Genomic DNA, 20118 nt, shown 5'->3' on the forward strand with positions numbered 1-20118 from the left:
AGAACAATCACTGAGAAAACTATACAAAGTAATATACTAAATATATATATATAAATAAATCAAAGTGGAACTCTAAAAAGTGTTCAAATAACCCACAAGAAGGCAGTAGAAAGATAACAGGGTAACAAGAAACAGAAGACACAAGCAGTAAATAAATTAAACATTAATATATCAATAATTAGTTTAAATGTAAGAGGCCCAAATACATCAATTAAAAGACAGATTGGTAGAGTGAATAAAAAGACATGGCCCAACTATATGCTATAAAAACTCACTTCAATCATAATGACATAGGTAAGTTGAAAGTAAAAGGATAGAAAAGCAAACATCATGTAAGTGTTAATTTTTTAAAGGGAGGAGTGGCTATATAAATATCAAAGTAGACTTCAGAACAAAGAAAATTACCAGGGACAGAGAGGGACATTACATAATGATTTTAAAAAATCAATCTACCAACAGAAACTGCAGTCCTATGTGTGTAAGCACACACACCCAGATGCACAAACAGATCTTCAAAATACATGAAGCAAAAAATGATAGAGCTGTAAAGAAAAACTGACAAATCCACTATTATTGTTGGGGACTCCCCTCTCAGTAATTGATATAACTACTAGAGAGAAAATCCACAAAGCTATAGAAGAACTGAACAACACCCTCCACCAACAGGAACTAATTAACATTTATAGAACACTCTACCCAATAATACCAGAATACACATGCTTTACAAGCGACTATGGAACACTCACTAAAATAGACTACATCCTGGCTTTATAAACTAACCTTAAGTGTAAAAGAAATAAAATCAGACAGAGTATATTCTCTGATAATAAGAAAAAAGCTAGAAATCAATAGTAGAAAGTCAAAACGAAAATCTCCAAAAACCTGGATGTAAACAACACACTAAATAATACATGGATCAAACAGGAAATTTTTAAAAAATTTTAAAAAAATGAACTCTTCCTAAAGAACATTTCTTAAAGAAATATTCAAGAAAAAACAAAATTGTGTTTAATGAAAATGAAATCACAATGTACCAAATTTGTGGGATGCAGGTAACAGTGCTGAGAGGGAAATTTATAGGACTAAATACTTACATAAAAAAAGAGGAAAGATCTGAAATTAATAATCTAAGTACTGAAGAGAAATGGGCTCTCAGACAAGATGGTGAAGTAGAAGGACTTGATCTCACCTCCTCTCAAGAAAACACCAAAATCACAACTAACTGCTGAACAACCATGAAAAAAAGACTGGAACCTACCAAAAAAGATATTCTACATCCAAACACAAAGAAGAAGCCACAACAAAACAATAGGAGGGGCGCTTTCATGATATAATCCAATCAAATCCCATACCTGCCAGTTGGGTGACCCACAAACTGGAAAATAATATTATTGCAGAGGTTCTCCCAGAGGAGTGAGAGTTCTGAGCCCCACATCAGGCTCCCCAGGCTGGGAGCTTGGCATCAGGAGAGGAGTCCCAGACCATTTGGCTTTGAAAACCAGCAGGGCTTGATCACAGGACTGGGGGAAACAGAAACACCACTCTTGGAGGGTGCACACAAGGTCTTGTATGCACCAGGACCCAGGGGGACAAAGCAGTGGCTTCACAGGAACCTGGGCCAGACCTACCTGCTGGTTCTGTAGTGTCTCCTGGGGAGGTAGGGGGCAGCTGTGGCCCACTGCAGGGACAAAGACACCGGTGGTGGAGGTACTGGGAAATACTCATTGGCATGAGCTGTCCTGCAGGCCACCATTTTGATGCCAAGACCTGGCCTCACCCAACAGCCTGTGGGTTCCAGTGCTGGGATGCCTCAGACCTAACAACAGGGCAGGAACACAGTCCCACCAATCAGCAGATAACTGCTTAAAGTCTTCCTGCACCCACAGCCACCTCTAAACAAACCCCTTCACTTGGCCTGCCCACCAGAGGGGAAAGACACAGCTCCACCTACCAGTGGGCAGGCACTAGTCCCTCCCACCAGGAAGCCTGCACAAGCCTTTTAGACCAGCATAACCCACTAGGGGGCAGACACCAGAAGCAATAGGAACTACAATCCTGCAGCCTGTGGGACCACAAACACAGAAAGTTAGACAAAATGAGATGGCAGAGGAGTATGTTCCAGGCAAAGGAACAAGATAGAACCCCATTTCCACGCAAATGGAAATCAAAGGAAAGCTGAAGTAGCAATACTCATATCAAACAAAATAGACTTTAAAATAAAGACTGTTACAAGAGACAAAGAAGGACAGTAAATAATGATCAAGGGATAAATCCAAGAAGATATAACAATTGTAAATATATATGCACCCAACATAGGAACACCTCAATAGATAAGACAAATGCTAACAGCCATAAAAGGAGAAATAAATGGTAACACAATAATAGTGGGAGACTTTAACACCCCACTTACATCAATGGACAGATCATCCATACAGAAAATCAATAAGGAGACACAAGCCTTAAATGATACATTAGACCAGATGGACTTAATTTGTAGAGGATTCCATCCAAAAGCAGCAGAATACACGTTCTTTTCAAGAACATGGAACATTCTCCAGGATAGATCATTTGCTGGGCCACAAAGCAAACCTCGTAAATTTAAGAAAATTGAAATCACATCAAGCATTTTTTCCAACAATAATGGTATGAAATTAGAAATCAACTACAAGAAGAACACTGTAAAAAACACAAAAACATGAAGGCTAAACAATATCTTACTAAACAACCAATGGATCATTGAGGAAATCAAAAAATACCTAGAGAAATACGAAAACAAAAACACAACGATCCTCAGGAAAGAAGAAAAATCTCAAATAAATAACCTAACCTTACATGTAAAGCAACTAGAGGAAGAAGAACAAACAAAACACAAAGTTAGCATAAGGAAAGAAATCATAAAAATCAGAGCAGAAATAAATGAAATAGAGATGAAGAAAACAATAGAAAAGATCAATAAAGCTAAAAGCTAGTTGCTTGAAAAGTAAACAAAGCTGATGAACCTTTAGCCAAACTCAAGAGAAAAAAAAAAAAAAGGGAAAGGGCTCAAATCAATAAAATTAGAAGTGAAAAAGGAGAAGTTAACTGACACCACAGAACTACAAATGATCATAAGAGAATACTAAAAACAACTATATGCCAATAAAATGGACAACCTAGAAGAAATGGACAAATTTTTGTGAGGTACAATCTTCCAAGACTGAACCAGGAGGAAACAGACAATATGAACAGACCAATCACAAGTACTGAAATTGAAAGTGTGATTTAAAAACTTCCAACACTTCAAGATGATGGAGAAGTAAGACGTGGAGATCACCTTCCTCCCCACAAATACATCAAAACTATGGACCCGGCTGCGAGACAGGCACCCGAGACGCTCCGGCCCGCACCGGGCCTGGCCATGGCGGCCCTCCACCCACCTCGCGTGATCTCTGTCTTGGCTCCAGTTTTTTATGCCCCGCAGAAGAAGTTCGGCCGGTGGTGGCCCCAAAGCCCAAACTGAATCCTTTCCAGCCTGGTGACAGCAAACCTTCCTCGGCCACTGGGGCCCAATGTGCACAGATGGGCCAGGTGGGCAAGATTCCCCCGCCACCCCCGGAAGACTTTCCCTTACTGCCTCCTCCCGTGCTTGGGGAGGCCAATGATGCTGAAGGCGCTCTGGGAGGTGCCTTCTCACCTCCCCCTCCCCCAATCGAGGAACCATTTCCCGCTGCGCCTTTAGAGGAGGAGATCTTCCCTTCCCTACTGCCTCTGCTAGTGGAGGAGGGAGGGCCAGATGCCCCCATACAGCTCCCACCACAGCCCAGGGAGAAGGTGAGCAGTACTGATCTGGAGATTGACTCTCTGTCTTCATTGCTGGATGACATGACCAAGAATGATCCCATTAAATCCTGGGTGTCATCTGGATATGTATCACCACCAGTCACCACTCCATTCATTTCCAAGTCCATTTCTAAGCCTGCAACTGGGGGCACAGCACCTCTGCCTCCCTGGAAGTCCCCTTCTAGCTCCCAGGCTCAGCCTCAGAGCCAGACACATTTCCATGTGCAGCCCCAGCCCCAGCCCCAGCCCCAGGCCAGGCCTCAGATCCAACTCCATGTCCAGCCCCAGCTCCAGGCCCAGCCCCAGCCTGTGCCTTTGGCTAACACCCAGCCTCGAGGTCCCCATGCCCCATCTCCAGCCACCAAGTTTTCTCCAGTGACTCCCAAGTTTACTTCTGTGGCTTCCAAGTTCAGCCCTGGAGTTCCAGGTTGACCCGGGTCACAGCCCAATCAGAAGTTGGGGCCCCCTGAAGCTCCCTCTTCCACTGGCACAGGCTCCCCTCAGCCCCCCAGCTTCACCTATGCTCAGCAGAAGGAGAAGCCCCAAGTGCAGGAGAAGCAGCACCCAGTGCCCCCACCAGCTAAAAACCAAAACCAGGTGCACCCCTCTGGGGCCCCAGGACCTTTGACTCTGAAAGAGGTGGATGAGCTGGAGCAGCTGACCCAGCAGCTGATGCAGGACACGGAGCATCCTCAGAGGCAGAACATGGCCATCAACGAGTTCTGTGGCCAGTGTCACCAGCCCCTGGCACATGCTCAACTTGCAGTGCACGCTCTGGGGAAGCTGTTCCACATCACCTGCTTTACCTGCCATCAGTGTGAGCAGCAGCTGCAGGGACAGCAGTTCTACAGCCTGGAGGGGTTGCTGTACTGTGAGGGCTGCTATACTGACACCCTGGAGAAGTGCAACACCTGTGGGCAGCCCATCACTGACCACATGCTAAGGGCCACAAGCAAGGCCTACCACCCGCAGTGCTTCACCTGTGTGGTCTATGCCTGCCCCCTTGAGGGCACCTCCTTCATAGTGGACCAGGCCAACTGGTCCCACTGCATCCCCGACTACCACAAGCAGTATGCTCCCAGGTACTCCATCTTCGCAGAGCCCATCATGCCCAAGCCTGGCTGAGAGGAGACTGTGTCTGTGGTTGCTCAGGACAAGAACTTCCATATGAAGTGCTACAACTGTGAGGACTGTGGGAGGCCACTGTCCATTGAGGCAGATGAAAACAGCTGCTCCCCTTGGATGGCCACATGCTCTGCTGGAAATGCCACACTGCCAGAGCCCAGACCTGAGTGAGGACTGGCCCCCTTCTTGACTGCAAATCCATTCCCCATTAGCAGACCATCCACAATGAGACCACCCTCTCTTCACCCTCCCATCAGTTATTTTTTGATGTCCAACCCCTCTTTCCATACCAACCCCCACCCCAGTATCCCTTGTGCCCTGATTCAGGGACCCAACATGGCCTAGGGCTGCAGAGTCCCTGACCTGAGGTCCAGTCCTCCCCAATCCTGCAGGGACCACCCACCATAGTCTAGGTACCCCACCTGAGCAGGCACCAGACTGAGTGCTGCTGCTTCCACTGATGCACTGATGCCCCTGACTGGCACTCTGCTTGCTGAAGGCCAGGAAATGTCCTGACCTGCTGGGAGGCTGCGCTGGGCTAACGAGCCTGGATGTTCCCACCAACCCCTGTGCTGCCAGGTTGTAGCTACAGCTACAAATAAAAGATGTTTCCAGAAAAAAAAAATACATCTACATGTGGAACAACTCCTACAGAACACTTACTGGATGCTGGAGGAAGAACTCAGACTTCCCAAAAAGCAAGAAACTCCCCACGTACCTGGGTAGGGCAAAGAAAAAAGGAAAAACAGAGACAAAGAATAGGGACAGGACCTGCACCTCTGGGAGGGAGCTGTGAAGGAGGAAAAGTTTCCACACAATAGGAAGCCCCTTCACTGGTGGAGATGGGAGGTGGGCCGGGGAAAAGTTTCAGAGCCACGGAGGAGAGAGCAGCAACAGGGGTGCAGAGGGCAAAGAAGAGAGATTCCTGCAGAAAATATCAGTGCCAACCAGCACTCACCAGCCTGAGAGGCTTGTCTGCTCACCCGCTGGGGCGGGTGGGGGCTGGGAGCTGAAGCTCAGGCATTGGAGGTCAGATCCCAGGGAGAGGACCGGGGTTGGCTCTTGAACACAGCCTGAAGGGGCTAGTGCACCACAGCTAGCTGGGAGGGAGTCTGGGGAAAAGTTTGGAACTGCCTAAGAGGCAAGAGACCATTGTTTCGGGATGCACGGGTAGAGGGGATTCAGAGCACCGCCTAAACGAGCTCCAGAGTTGGGCGCAAGCTGCGGATATCAGTGCGGACACCAGAGACAGGCATGAGATGCTAGGGCTTCTGCTGTAGCCACCAAGAATCCTGTGTACAAGCACAGGTCACTATCTGCACCTCCCCTCCCGGGAGCTTGTGCAGCTCACAAGAGCCAGGGTCCCGTGATCCAGGGACAACTTCCCTGGGAGAACACATGGTGTGCCTCAGGCTGCTGCAACGTCATGCCGCCCTCTGCTGCCACAGGCTCATCCCGCATTCTGAACCCTGCCCTCCCCCGCCCACCCCCCAGGCCTGAGTGAGCCAGAGCCCCCTAATCAGCCACTTCTTTAACCCGCTCCTGTCTGGAAAAGGAACAGATGCCCTCAGGTGACCTACACATAGAGGTGGGGCCAAACCCAAAGCTGAACCCCAGGAGCTGTGCAAACAGAGAAGAGAAAGGGAAAATTCTCCCAGCAGCCTCAGGAGCAGTGGATTAAATCTCCACAATCAACTTGATGTACCCTGCATCTGTGGAATACCTGAATAGACAATGAATCATCCCAAAATTGAGGCAGTGGACTTTGGGAGCAACTGTAGCACTGGGGTTTGCTTTCTGCTTTCTGCTTTCTAATTTGTTTCTGGTTTTATGTTTATCTTAGTTTAGTATTTAGAGCTTATTACCACTGGTAGATGATTTGGTTGCTATCTTCCTTTTATATATTTTTTTTCTTTTTTCCTTTTTCTTTTTTTTGGAGTGTGTATGTGTATGATTCTTTCTGTGATTTTCTCTGTGTAGCTTTGTTTTTGACATTTGTCCTAGGGTTCAGTCTGTCAGTTTTTTTTCTTTTTTTTAGTATAGTTTTTAGGGTTTGTTATCATTGCTGGATTTGTTTTGCTCTTCTTTCTTTCTTTCTCTCTTTTTTTTTATTAATTTTTTATTTTTAATAAATTTTTTATTTTAATAACTTTATTGTACTTATTTATTTATTTTTCTGTCTTTCTGTCTTTTATTTTCTCCCTTTTCTTATGAACCATGTGGCTGAAAATGTCTTGGTGCTCTGGCCAGGTGTCAGGCCTGCACCTCTGAGGTGAGAGAGCCGAGTTCAGGATATTGGTTCACCAGAGACCTCCCGGCCCCACATAATATCAAACTGTGAAAGCTCTCCCAGAGATGGCCATCTCAACACTAAGACCCAGCTCCATTCAATGACCAACAAGCTACAGAGCTGGACACCCTATGCCAAACAACTAGCAAGACAGGCACACAACCCCACCCATTATCAGAGAGGCTGTCTAAAATCATAATAAGTTCACAGACACCCAAAAACACGCCACCAGAGGTGGTCCTGCTCACCAGAAAGAAAAGATCCAACCTCATCCACCAGAACACAGGCACCAATCCCCTCTACCAGGAAGCCTACACAACTCACTGAACCAACCATACCCACTGGGAGCAGACACCAAAAACAATGGGAACTATGAACCTGCAGACTGCGAAAAGGAGACCCCAAACACAGTAGGTTAAGCAAAATGAGAAGACAGAGAAAGAGACAGCAGATGAAGGAGCAAGGTAAAAACCCACCAGACCAAACAAATGAAGAGGAAATAGGCAGACTACCCGAAAAAGCATTCAGAATAATGATAGTAAAGATGATCCAAAATCTTGGAAATAGAATGGAGAAAATACAAGAGACGTTTAACAAAGACCTAGAAGACTAAAGAGCAAACAAACCATGATGAACAACACAATAAATGAAATGAAAAATTCTCTAGAAGAAATCAATAGCAGAATAACTGAGGCAGAAAAACGGATAAGTGACCTGGAAGATAAATTAGTGGGAGTAAGTACTGCAGAGCAGAATAAAGAAAAAAGAAGGAAAAGAATTGAGGACAGTCTCAGAGACCTCTGGGACAAGATTGAATGCACCAACATTCGAATTATAGGGGTCCCAGAAGAAGAAGAGAAAAAAAAAAGGGACAGAGAAAATATTTGAAGAGATTATAGTTGAAAACTTCCCTAATATGGGTAAGGAAATAGTCAATCAAGTGCAGGAAGCACAGAGATTCCCATACGGGATAAATCCAAGGAGAAACATGCCAAAACACATATTAATCAAACTATCAAAAATTAAATACAAAGAAAAAATATTAAAAGCAGCAAGGGAAAAACAACAAATAACATACAAGGGAATCCTCACAGGGTTAACCGCTGATCTTTCAGCAGAAACTCTGCAAGCCAGAAGGGAGTGGCAGGACATATTTCAAGTGATGAAAGGGAAAAACCTATAACCAAGATTACTCTACCCAGCAAGGATCTCATTCAGATTCGACAGAGATATTAAAACCTTTACAGATAAGCAAAACTAAGAGAATTCAGCACCACCAAACCAGCTTTACAACAAATGCTGAAGGAACTTCTCTAGGCAGGAAACACAAGAGAAGGAAAAGACCTACAATAACAAACCCAAAACAATTAAGAAAATGGTAATAGGAACATACATATCGATAATTACCTTAAATGTAAATGGATTAAATGCTCCAATCAAAAGACATCGACTGGCTGAATGGATACAAAAAAAAAGACCCTTATATACAAGAGACCACTTCAGACCTAGGGACACATACAGACTGAAAGTGAGTGGATGGAAAAAGATATTCCATGCAAATGGAAATCAAAAGAAAGCTGGAGTAGCAGTTCTCATATCAGACAAAATAGACTTTAAAATAAAGACTATTACAAGAGACAAAGAAGGACACTACATAATGATCAAGGGATCAATCCAAGAAGAAGATATAACAATTGTAAATATTTATGCACCCTACATAGGAGCACCTCAATACATAAGGCAAATGCTAACAGCCATAAAAGGGGAAATTGACAGTAACATAATAATAGTAGGGGACTGTAACACCCCACTTTCAGCAAGGGACGTCCAAAATGAAAATAAATAAGGAAACACAAGCTTTAAATGGTACATTAAACAAGATGGACTTAATTGATATTTATAGGACATTCCATCCAAAAACAAGAGAATACACTTTCTTCTCAAGGGCTCATGGAACATTCTCCTGGATAGATCATATCTTGGGTCACAAATCAAAACTTGGTAAATTTAAGAAAATTGAAATTATATCAAGCATCTTTTCCAACCACAACACTATGAGACTACACATCAATTACAGGAAAAAATCTGTAAAAAATACAAACACATGGAGGCTACACAATACACTACTTAATAACCAAGAGATCACTGAAGAAATCAAGAGGAAATCAAAAAATACCTAAAAACAAACGACAATGAAAACACGATGTCCCAAAACCTATGGAATGCAGCAAAAGCAGTTCTAAGAGGGAAATTTATAGCTATACAAGCCTACTTCAAGAAACAAGAAAAATCTCAAATAAACAATCTAACCTTACACCTAAAGGAACTAGAGAAAGGAGAACAAACAAAGCACAAAGTTAGCAGAAGGAAAGAAATCATAAAGATCAGAGCAGAAATGAATGAAATAGAAACAAAGAAAACAATAGCAGAGATCAATAAAACTAAAATCTGGTTCTTTGAGAAGATAAAAAAAATTGATAAACCATTAGCCAGACTCACCAAGAAAAAGAGGGAGAGGACTCAAATCAATAAAATTAGAAATGACAAAGGGGTAGTTACAACAGACACTGCAGAAATACAAAGCATCCTACGAGACTACTAAAAGCAACTCTACGCCAATATAATGGACAACCTGGAAGAAATGGACAAATTCTTAGAAAGGTATAACCTTCCAAGACTGAACCAGGAAGAAATAGAAAATATGAACTGACCAATCTCAAGTAATGAAATTGAAACTGTGAATAAAAATCTTCCAAGAAACAAAAGTCCAGGACCAGATGGCTTCACAGCTGAATTCTATCAAACATTTAGAGAAGAGCTAATACCCATCCTTCTCAAACTCTTCCAAAAAATTGCAGAAGAAGGAGCACTCCCAAACCCATTTTATGAGGCAACCATCACCCTGATACCAAAAACAGACAAAGAGACTACAAAAAAAGAAAATTACAGACAAATATCACTGATGAATATAGATGCAAAAATCCTCAACAAAATACTAGCAGACAGAATCCAACAACACATTAAAGGGATCATACACCATGATCAAATGGGGTTTATCCCAGGAATGCAAGGATTCTTCAATATACACAAATCAAACAATGTGATACACCATATTAACAAATTGAAGGAGAAAAACCATATGATCATCTCAATAGATGCAGAAAAAGCTTTTGACAAAATTCAACACCCATTTATGATAAAAAACCCTCCAGAAAGTAGACATAGAAGGAACTTACCTCAACATAATAAAGACCATATATGACAAACCCACAGCCAACATCTTTCTCAATGGTGAAAAACTGAAATCATTTCCACTAACATCAGGAACAAGACAAGGTTGCCCACTCTCACCACCATTATTCAACATAGTTTTGGAAGTTTTAGCCACAGCAATTAGAGAAGAAAAAGAAATAAATGAATCCAAACTGGAAAAGAAGTAAAACTGTCACTGTTTGCATATGACATGACACTATACATAGAAAATCCTAAGGAAGCTACCAGAAAACTCCTAGAGTTCATCAATGAATTCAGTAAAGTTGTGGGATACAAAATTAATACACAGAAATCTCTTGCATGTCTATACAATAACAAGGAAAATCAGAAAGAGAAATTAAAGAAACAATCTCATGTATCATTGCAAGAAAAAGAATGAAATACCTAGGAATAAACCTACCTAAGGAGGCAAAAGACCTGTATGCAGAAAACTATAAGATACTGCTGAAAGAAATCAAAAATGACACAAACAGATGGAGAGATATACCATGTTCTTGGATTGGAAGAATCAATATTGTGAAAATGACTATAGTGCCCAAAGCAAACTACAGATTCAATAAAATCCCTATCAAATTATGTAAGGCACTTTTCACAGAACTAGAACAAAAACTTTTACAATTTGTATGGAAACACAAAAGACCATGAATAGTCAAAGCAATCTTGAGAAAGAAAAACGGAGGTGAAGGAAGCAGGCTCCCTGACTTCAGACTATACTCTAAAGCTAGAGTCATCAAAACAGTATGGTACTGGCACAAAAACTGAAATATAGATCAATGGAGCAATATAGAAAGCCCAGAGGTAAACCCACGCTCATATGGTTACCTTTTCTTTGACAAAGGAGGCAAGAATATACAATGGAGAAAAGACAGCCTCTTCAATAAGCAGTGCTGGGAAAACTGGACAGTTACATGTAAAAGAATGAAATTAGAACACTCCCTAACACCATACACAAAAACAAACTCAAAATGGATTACAGACCTAAATGTAAGGCCAGATACTATAAAACTCTTAGAGGACAACATAGGCAGAACACTCTTTCACATAAATCTCAGCAACGTCTTTTTGATCCACCTCCTTGAGAACTGAAAATAAAAACAAAAATAATCAACTGGGACCTAATTAACCTTAAAAGCTTTTGTACAGCTTAGGAAGCAATAAACAAAATGAGAAGACAACCCACAGAATGGGAGAAAATATTTGCAAATGAAGCAACCAACAAGGGGTTAATCTCCAAAATATACAAACAGCTCATGCAGGTCAATATCAAAACAAAAAAACAAAAACAAGAACAAACAAACAAACAAAAATCCCAATCAAAAAATGGGCAGAAGATCTAAAAAGACATTTCTTCAAAGAAGACATACAGATGGCCAAAAAGTATATGAAAAGATGCTCAGCATCTCTAATTATTAGAGAAATGCAAATCAAAACTACAATGAGGCATCACCTCACATCGATCAGAATGGTCATCATTAAAAAGTCTACAAACAATAAATGCTGGAGAGGGTGTGGAGAAAAGGAACTCTCTTAGACTGTTGGTGGGAAGTAAATTGGTACAACCATTATGGAGAACAGTATGGAGGTTTCTTAAAAACTAAAAATAGAGCTACCATATGATCCAGCAATTTCACTCCTAGGCACATATCCAGAGAAAACCATACTTCGAAAAGATTCATGCACCCCACTGCTTATTGCAGCACTATTTACAACAGCCAGGACATGGAAGAAACCTAAATATCCATCAAGAGAAATGGATAAAGAAGATGTGGTACATATATACAATGGAATATTACTCAGCCGTTAAAAAAAACCCATGAAATAAGGACTTCCTTGGTGGTCCAGTGGTTAATACTTTGCCTTCCAATGCAGGGGGTGAGGGTTCAATCCCTGGTCAGGGAGCTAAGATCCCACATGCCTCGTGGCAAAACAAAAAACACAAAACCATAAACCAGAAACAATATTGTAACAAGTTCAATAAAGACTTTTAAAATGGTACACATCAAAATATCTTTTAAAAAAATGAGATAATGCCATTTGCAGCAACATGGATGGACCTAGAGATTATCATACTAAGTGAAATAAGTCAGAAAAAGAAAGACAAGTATCATATGGTATCACATATATGTTGAATCTAAAAAAGGTGATTTAAATGAACTTATTTACAAAATGGAAACAGACTCACAGACGTGGAAAACAAACTTATGGTTACCAAAGGAGAAGGGTGGGGGGATGGATAAATTAGGAGTTTGGGAGTAACATATACACACTACTACATATAAAATAGATAATCAACAAGGGCCTAGTGTATAACACAGGGAACTCTACTCAATATTCTGTAATAACCCATATGGGAAAAGAATCTGAAAAACATGGATATATGTATATGTATAACTAAACCACTTTGCTGTACACCTGAAAATAACACAACTTTGTAAACCAGCTATACCTCAATATAAAATAAAAATTAAATTATAAAATAAAAATAAAATCTAAAAAAAATAAGAGAAATTGGGACTTCGCTGGTGGTCCAGTGGTTAAGACTCCATGTTTTCAATGCAGGGAATATGGGTTTGATCCCTGGGCAGGGAAGTTCTGCATGCTGCATGGTGCAGCCAATAAATAAATAAACAAACAAATAAATAAATAAATAAAATAGAAATGGAAACGTATGCCCACACACGCAAAAAATCTAAGTACTTACCTCAAGAAAATTTTAATATGAAGACTGAGAAAATTTTTTTATCATGAAAGAGTGTTAAATTTTGTTCAATTCCTTTTCTTCATCAATTGATATTATCATATGAATTTTCTTCTTTAGTTTGTAATATAATGGATTTCATGGATTGATTTCACATATTAAACCAGCCTTGCATACCTGAAATTAATTCCACTTTGTCAGGGAATATTGTCCTTTTTATAGTCTGTTGGACTAAATTTGCTAAAATTTTGTTGAGGATTTTGTGTTTGTATGAGAGATACTGGTCTTCTAATTTTCTATATTTTTTTTATTGTGCTCTCTTAGTTGAGTTTTGGTAGTAAGGTAACAGCAACCTCATAAAACAAATTGGAAAGTGCCCTCCTCTTCTATATTCTGGAAGATATTATGTAAAATTAATGTTAATTCTTCTCTGAATGTTTGTTAAAACTCCAATGAAGCCATCTTAATGTGGGATTTCTTTTTGGGGGGAGATTTTAAATCATAGATTCAATTTCTTTAATAGTTATAGGCTATTTAGGCTATCTATTTCATCTTGGCTGAGTTATGATAGTCTGTGGTTTCTGAGGAATTTTGATCCCTTTCTTCTAAATTGTCAAATTATGATTGTGAAGTTGTTTACACTATTCCCTTATTACCCTTTAACGGCTGCAGAATCTGTTGTGATATTCCTTATTTCAATCCTGATATTGGTGATTTGTGATTTATTTTTTCAAAGAATCAGTTCTTTACATTCTTTTTTTAAAATATTCTTTTCCATTATGGTTTATCACAGAATATTGAATATAGTTTCCTGTCCTGTACAGTAGGACCTTGTTGGTTTATCCATTTTATATATAATAGTTTGCATCTGCTAACCCCAAACTCCCACTCCATCCCTCTGCCATCACCCCCCCTTCCTCTTGGCAACCACAACTCTGTTCTCTATGTCTGTGAGTATGTTTCTGTTTCATAAAAGTTCATTTATGTCACATTTTACATTCCACATATAAGTGATATCATATGGTATTTGTTTTTCTCTTTTTGGCTTACTTCACTTAGTATGATAATCTCTACTTCCATCCATCTTGCTGCAAATGGTATTATTTCACTCTTTTTTTATGGCTGAGTAGTATTCCATTGCACACAGGTACCACATCTTCTTTATCCATTCATCTGTCAATGGACATTTAGGTTGTTTCCCTGTGAATACTACTGTGAATAGTGGTGCTATGAACATAGGGGTGCATGTAACTTTTTGAATTATAGTTTTGTCTGGCTATATGCCCAGGAGTGGGATTGCTGGATCATATGGCAACTCTATTTTTAGTTTTTTGAGGAACCTCCATACTGTTTTCCATAGGCTGTACAAACTTAACAGTCCCACCAACAGTGTAGGATAGTTCCCTTTTCTCCACACCCTCTCCAGCATTTATAGTTTGTAGTCTTTTGGTGATGGCCATTCTGACCAGTGTAAGGTGATACCTCATTGCAGTTTTGAATGCAGGTCTCTAATAATTAACACTATTGAGCAACTTTTCATGTGCCTGTTGGCCATTTGTATGCAACGAACCAGCTTTTTATTTCACTTATTTTCTCTATTGTTTTCTTTTTTCCAATCTGTTTCTGCTTTTTATTTTTTCTTCTTATTGTTTGCTTTGAGCTTATTTTGCTCTCTTTTTTAAACAACTGATTATCAATTTATTAAAAATGTTGATTTGGGCTTCCTTGGTGGCGCAGTGGTTGAGAATCTGCCTGCCAATGCAGGGGACATGGGTTCGAGCCCTGGTCTGGGAAGATCCCACATGCCGCGGAGCAGCTGGGCCCGTGAGCCACAATTACTGAGCCTGCATGTCTGGAGCCTGTGCTCCACAACAAGAAAGGCCACGATTGTGAGAGGTCTGTGCACCACGGTGAAGAGTGGCCCCCGCTTGCCACAACTAGAGAAAGCCCTTGCACAGAAACGAAGACTCAACACAGCCATAAAAATAAATTAATTAATTAATAAAATTTAAAAAAAATGTTGATTTAAGCATCAGCAATGGTGACTTCAACCTCGACTCCTGGCTCAATACTGATGGAAATGATCTGCTTAACAATCTCAGAAGGACTGTGCAGGTCAATGAGTCTCTTGTGGATCCTCATTTGGAACCTTCATGACAAGGAGTTTTCCTGGTAGTTATTCTCAGAGTCTTGGTAGGCATCCGAACCAGTCCTTTCACTCTGAGATTCTTTTCCTTCTCGCCTCTAATCAGGTCATCACATACCTTCTCCAAAGACATCGTGTTGCGGCTGGTGAGGGTGATTTTAATCCAGTGAATCGCTACCTCTGGCTCCAGGGAAGTCTTTCCGCTAAGCCATGACTGCGGTGCAACTTCCTGACCTACTTGTTCCTGGGCGAGAGCAAACAGCGGTGAGTCAGGCACAGGAGCGGGAGTCCCCGGGCTCCGCTGCAGTGGTGACAGCATCTTCCTCAAAGAGTTGCTTTTTTTTTTTTAATACACAAAATAATTTTGAGAAAGAAGCTATAGTAATCAAGACTGTGGTATTAGTGGAGAGGTAGATACATAGATCAATGGAAAATAGTGGACAATACAGAAATAAATCTACATAAATATGCCTAATTTTTAACAAAGTAGCAAAAGGAATCCAATGTATTCATTTTCAATAAATGGTGCTGAAGGAATTGAAAATCTATTGGCAAAAAAATAAACCTCCATTTATATATTTTTTCTAGAAAAAGAGCAGGAGAAAATCTTTGGGACCTGGGACTAGGCAAAAAGTCAAGTCCTTGGGCTTGACACTAAAAGCACAAACCATAAAAAGAAAATTCATAAAGCAAAAATTGATACATTAGACCTTATAAAAAATTTAAAATTTTGTTCTGTAAAACTCCCTGTGCAGCAGATGAAAAGAGAGAAAAATATTTACAAACTACATATCTGACAAAGAGCTAGTATCTAGAATATATAAAGAATTCTCAAAAATCAACAATAAAAAAGCAAACAATCAAATTAGAAAATGGGCAAAAGACATCATTAACACTTTACTGAAGGAGATTCTGTAGCAAGTAAGTACATGAAACGATATGCAACATCATATGGCATTAGAGAAATGCAAATTAAAACCACAATGAGGTATCACTGTATACCTATCAGAATGGCTAAAATAAAAAACAGTGATAACACTAAATATTAGTGAGGATGCAGAGAAACTGAATCACTCATACATTGTTGATGAGGCTGTTAAATGGTACAGTCACTCTAGAAAATAATTTGGAATTTCCTTTTAAAACTGAAAAATGGGGGAGTTCCCTGGTCACCTAGTGGTTAGGACTCCAGGCTTTCACTGCTGTGGCCCGGGTTCAATCCCTGGTCAGGGAACTGAGATTCCTGCAAGCCATGTGGTGCAGCCGAAAAAATAAATAAATAAATAAAAACTGAAAAATGGGATTACCTCATGATTAGCAATTGTGTCTTAGGCATATATCCAAAAGAAACAAAAATTTATTTTCACACAGAAACTTGCACACAAATATTTGTAGCAGTTGTATTTGTATTTACTGTCCAAACCAGAAACTACTCAGATGTCCTTCAAAGGGTGAATGGTTAAAAAACTTTGACACATTCATACCATGGAATATGACTCAGCAATAAAAAGAAATTAATTACTGATATACACAAAAACTTGGATGAATCCTAAGGAAAATTATGCTGAATGAAGAAAGCCAATATCAAATATATGTATATATATAAAACATGTATATATATATATATATATATATATATATGGCATAATTATAGAAATGGAGAAAAGAGTAGTGGTGGCCAAGGGTTAGAGATGGGAATTAGGGTATGTGTGTGGGGGGCTATAAAGAATTATCATGAGGGAGTGTTGAAGTGATGGTATAAGTTTAGTATCTTGAGGTTACACATGTGATCAAATTACTTAGAGCTATACACAAACACACTCTAAGGAGTGCATATATAACTGGTGAAATCTGAATACATTCTGTGGTTTGTACCACTGTCAATTTTCTGGTTTTGATATTGTACTATAATTCTGTTAATTTTGGAGGAAGCTGGGTAAAGGCCACATGGAATCTCTGTGCAAATTTCTTTGAAACTTCTAGTGAATTTATAGGTATTTCAAAATAAAAAAGTTTTTTTTTTTTTTTAAAAAAGGCATCATAAATCTACTTCTTGGACACACTGATTGAAACAATTCTAATCAAAGTTTAAAAATTTGACAATTTAGAGAAATCTCACTGCTTGTGTTTTTCAGAATCTTAGATCTTAGAGATCCAATATACTACTTCAGTCATTCTCAAAATGTATCTTTTACATACATCAACATCACCTAGGAACTTGGTAGAATTGCAAATTCTCATTCCACACCCCAGACTTAACAAATTAGAAACTCAACACTGGGTCCCGGCAATCCGATTTTAAAAAGCCCACCAAGGGATGCTGATTCACACTCAAGTTTGAAAACCACCATTCCAATGGATGCTCCATAAATGCCAATGATAATGATGTTACGGGGCTTACCCTGGTGGTGCACTGGTTAAGAATCCGCCTGCTAATGTAGGGGACACGGGTTCGAGCCCTGGTCTGGGAAGATCCCACAGGCCGCGGAGCAACTAAGCCCGTGCACCACAACTACTGAGCCTGAGCTCTAGAGCCCACTTGCCACAACTACTGAAGCCCACGTGCCTAGAACCCGTGCTCCACAGCAAGAGAAGCCACTGCAATGAGAAGCCTGCGCACAGCAACAAAGACCCAAAACAGCCAAAAATAAATAAATAAAATAAATAAATTTATTTTAAAAATAATAATGATGATATATTTTATATTTGAATCACCCTTTTTCCTAGTGGAGACCCTCTGTCAAAACCACAGTCCAGGCCACCGCTTTTCCAAGCTGCCTGTGACTCACACCAATACATTCTCCATATACGTTTTCAACAGGGAAATCTTTCAAAAACCTCCATCCTAGGTCACTAAAGCACACAAGCTTCTACTAAAGATGTAATTTCCCATAAAAGCCAAACTGTAAAGGGAACATTTGTTCCCATTAGACTTGGCTTAATGAGCACTCTTGGAACTACCTAAAGCCTTTATCCTCCACCCAGAAGTGATGCTACGAGAGGTGAAATTACATATAAATCAGTAGTGCCTTAAGCAATTTACAAAAGAGTCCCCAAACGTAAGTTACATAAGTATAAATAATAATATTAATATCTCCCTCATCTTGTCTTTATCTCTAGGACTGGGAGGATCAAAGCCACCTGATAAGTGCAGCTTCAAAGATCTCTCCCAGGGCTTCCCTGGTGGCGCAGTGGTTGAGAATCTGCCTGCCAATGCAGGGGACACGGGTTCGAGCCCTGGTCTGGGAAGATCCCACATGCTGCGGAGCGACTAGGCCCGTGAGCCACAATTGCTGAGCCTGCGCGTCTGGAGCCTGTGCTCTGCAACAAGAGAGGCCGCGATAGTGAGAGACCCGCGCACCGCGATGAAGAGTGGCCCCCACTTGCCGCAACTAGAGAAAGCCCTCGCACAGAAACGAAGACCCAACACAGCCATAAATAAATAAATAAATTAAATTAAAAAAAAAAAAGATCCCTCCCATTCCAGGTCTGGGAATGGGCACGCTGCAACAAGCCTCTCCATCCTCAGTTTCCACACTTCATAACCAGTAAAGGCTCCAAATCACCTAAAGTGGTTGTTAGAACCTTTCTGCATATGATACCTTTTTTATAAAATTAATGGCACTCATTCCAATAATGGCTTCAGCAGAGAAAACCCCCTTTTCAGTGCAATGTATCCCATTGTTGTTTCATTTTCCTCCATCACTAGAAGTGCCCTAATTGTATACTTTAATGAATAAAATTGACTTCCAACAAACTTTGCTTTGAGTAGCTTTTATGTATTAAGACAGCCCTAGAAATAATTGGAGACTCTGGGAGAGGTGACAAGGATTGGGAAGCAGGGAGCTAGTGGTAAAGCAGAGTTAGTAATCCTATCTCAAAATTTGGTTGGATTCCTTATGCAGTGACAAGGATGGGGGAGAATCTGAGGCCTGAGGGTAGGGTTACCCATCTGATAGGCTATATTGGCTCTGGAATTGTTGACCAGGTCAGAGGCTAAATGACTACAAAAGTGTGATTCAAGGTTAGACCAGCAGGGAGATGGACCCCACCACCCCAGGGAGTATCCAGCTGAGCAGCATGTGGCACTGGGCCAGTGTCAGTCAGTATCACTGAAGTGGGTCCAGATGTTCATGGATAGGACTCCTGGACCAAGAGGAGGTCAGGTAGAGCTAGACAGGCCCCTGCTCTGAGTTGGGGGGAGGGGAGTTAGTGAGAAGCAAGCCCCCAAATGTGCTGCAGCCCACAGTGGAGATGGTAGGATGAAAGAGGACTTTGACTCTGCACCTATCCACCACTCAAACCTCTATCAGGATGGCACATCATTCTCAAAAACTTTAGCTCAGGGAGTGCTTTAGTACCTTGTCCCTGTCCAGACTAATGGGGAGGGACTCACTGATGAACACTTCTGGGAAGAAGGAGGAATAAGGGATGCACAAAGGTGGTTTAGGAACTTCTGGTTTCCATAGATTATCCTGGAACCTCGAATGGGGCATTTAGAAGGCTCAGTTTGGAGCAAAAAGACAGCAGCAAGGGAGGTAAGGCATGGAATGACATCAACACTATTAAAGGCACTGCATCCCATCATTTTAAATCAGCAGTTCTCAACTCTGGCTGCACATTGGAATCACCTAAGGAGCATTTAAAATTCCCAGTGCCTGAGCCTTGCTCCACACAATTACTTCAGAATTAGGGATGGGGCCTAGCCATTGGTAATTTTTAAAGCTCCCCTGGGATTCTGATGTGGAGCCATTGTTTTATTCTAGA

At 40.7% G+C, this 20118-nt stretch overlaps 2 pseudogenes; one reads left to right on the forward strand and one right to left on the reverse strand.

The window, feature by feature from the left end:
* The first annotated feature begins 3397 nt into the window (after positions 1 to 3397).
* LOC133103742 (zyxin-like) lies at positions 3398 to 5174 on the forward strand (annotated as a pseudogene).
* Positions 5175 to 15230: 10056 nt separating this feature from the next.
* On the reverse strand, positions 15231 to 15670 carry LOC133104177 (small ribosomal subunit protein uS10-like; annotated as a pseudogene).
* Positions 15671 to 20118: the final 4448 nt, after the last annotated feature.

Source organism: Eubalaena glacialis, chromosome 13 (genome assembly GCF_028564815.1).
Source record: "Eubalaena glacialis isolate mEubGla1 chromosome 13, mEubGla1.1.hap2.+ XY, whole genome shotgun sequence".
Classification (NCBI taxonomy): domain Eukaryota; kingdom Metazoa; phylum Chordata; class Mammalia; order Artiodactyla; family Balaenidae; genus Eubalaena; species Eubalaena glacialis.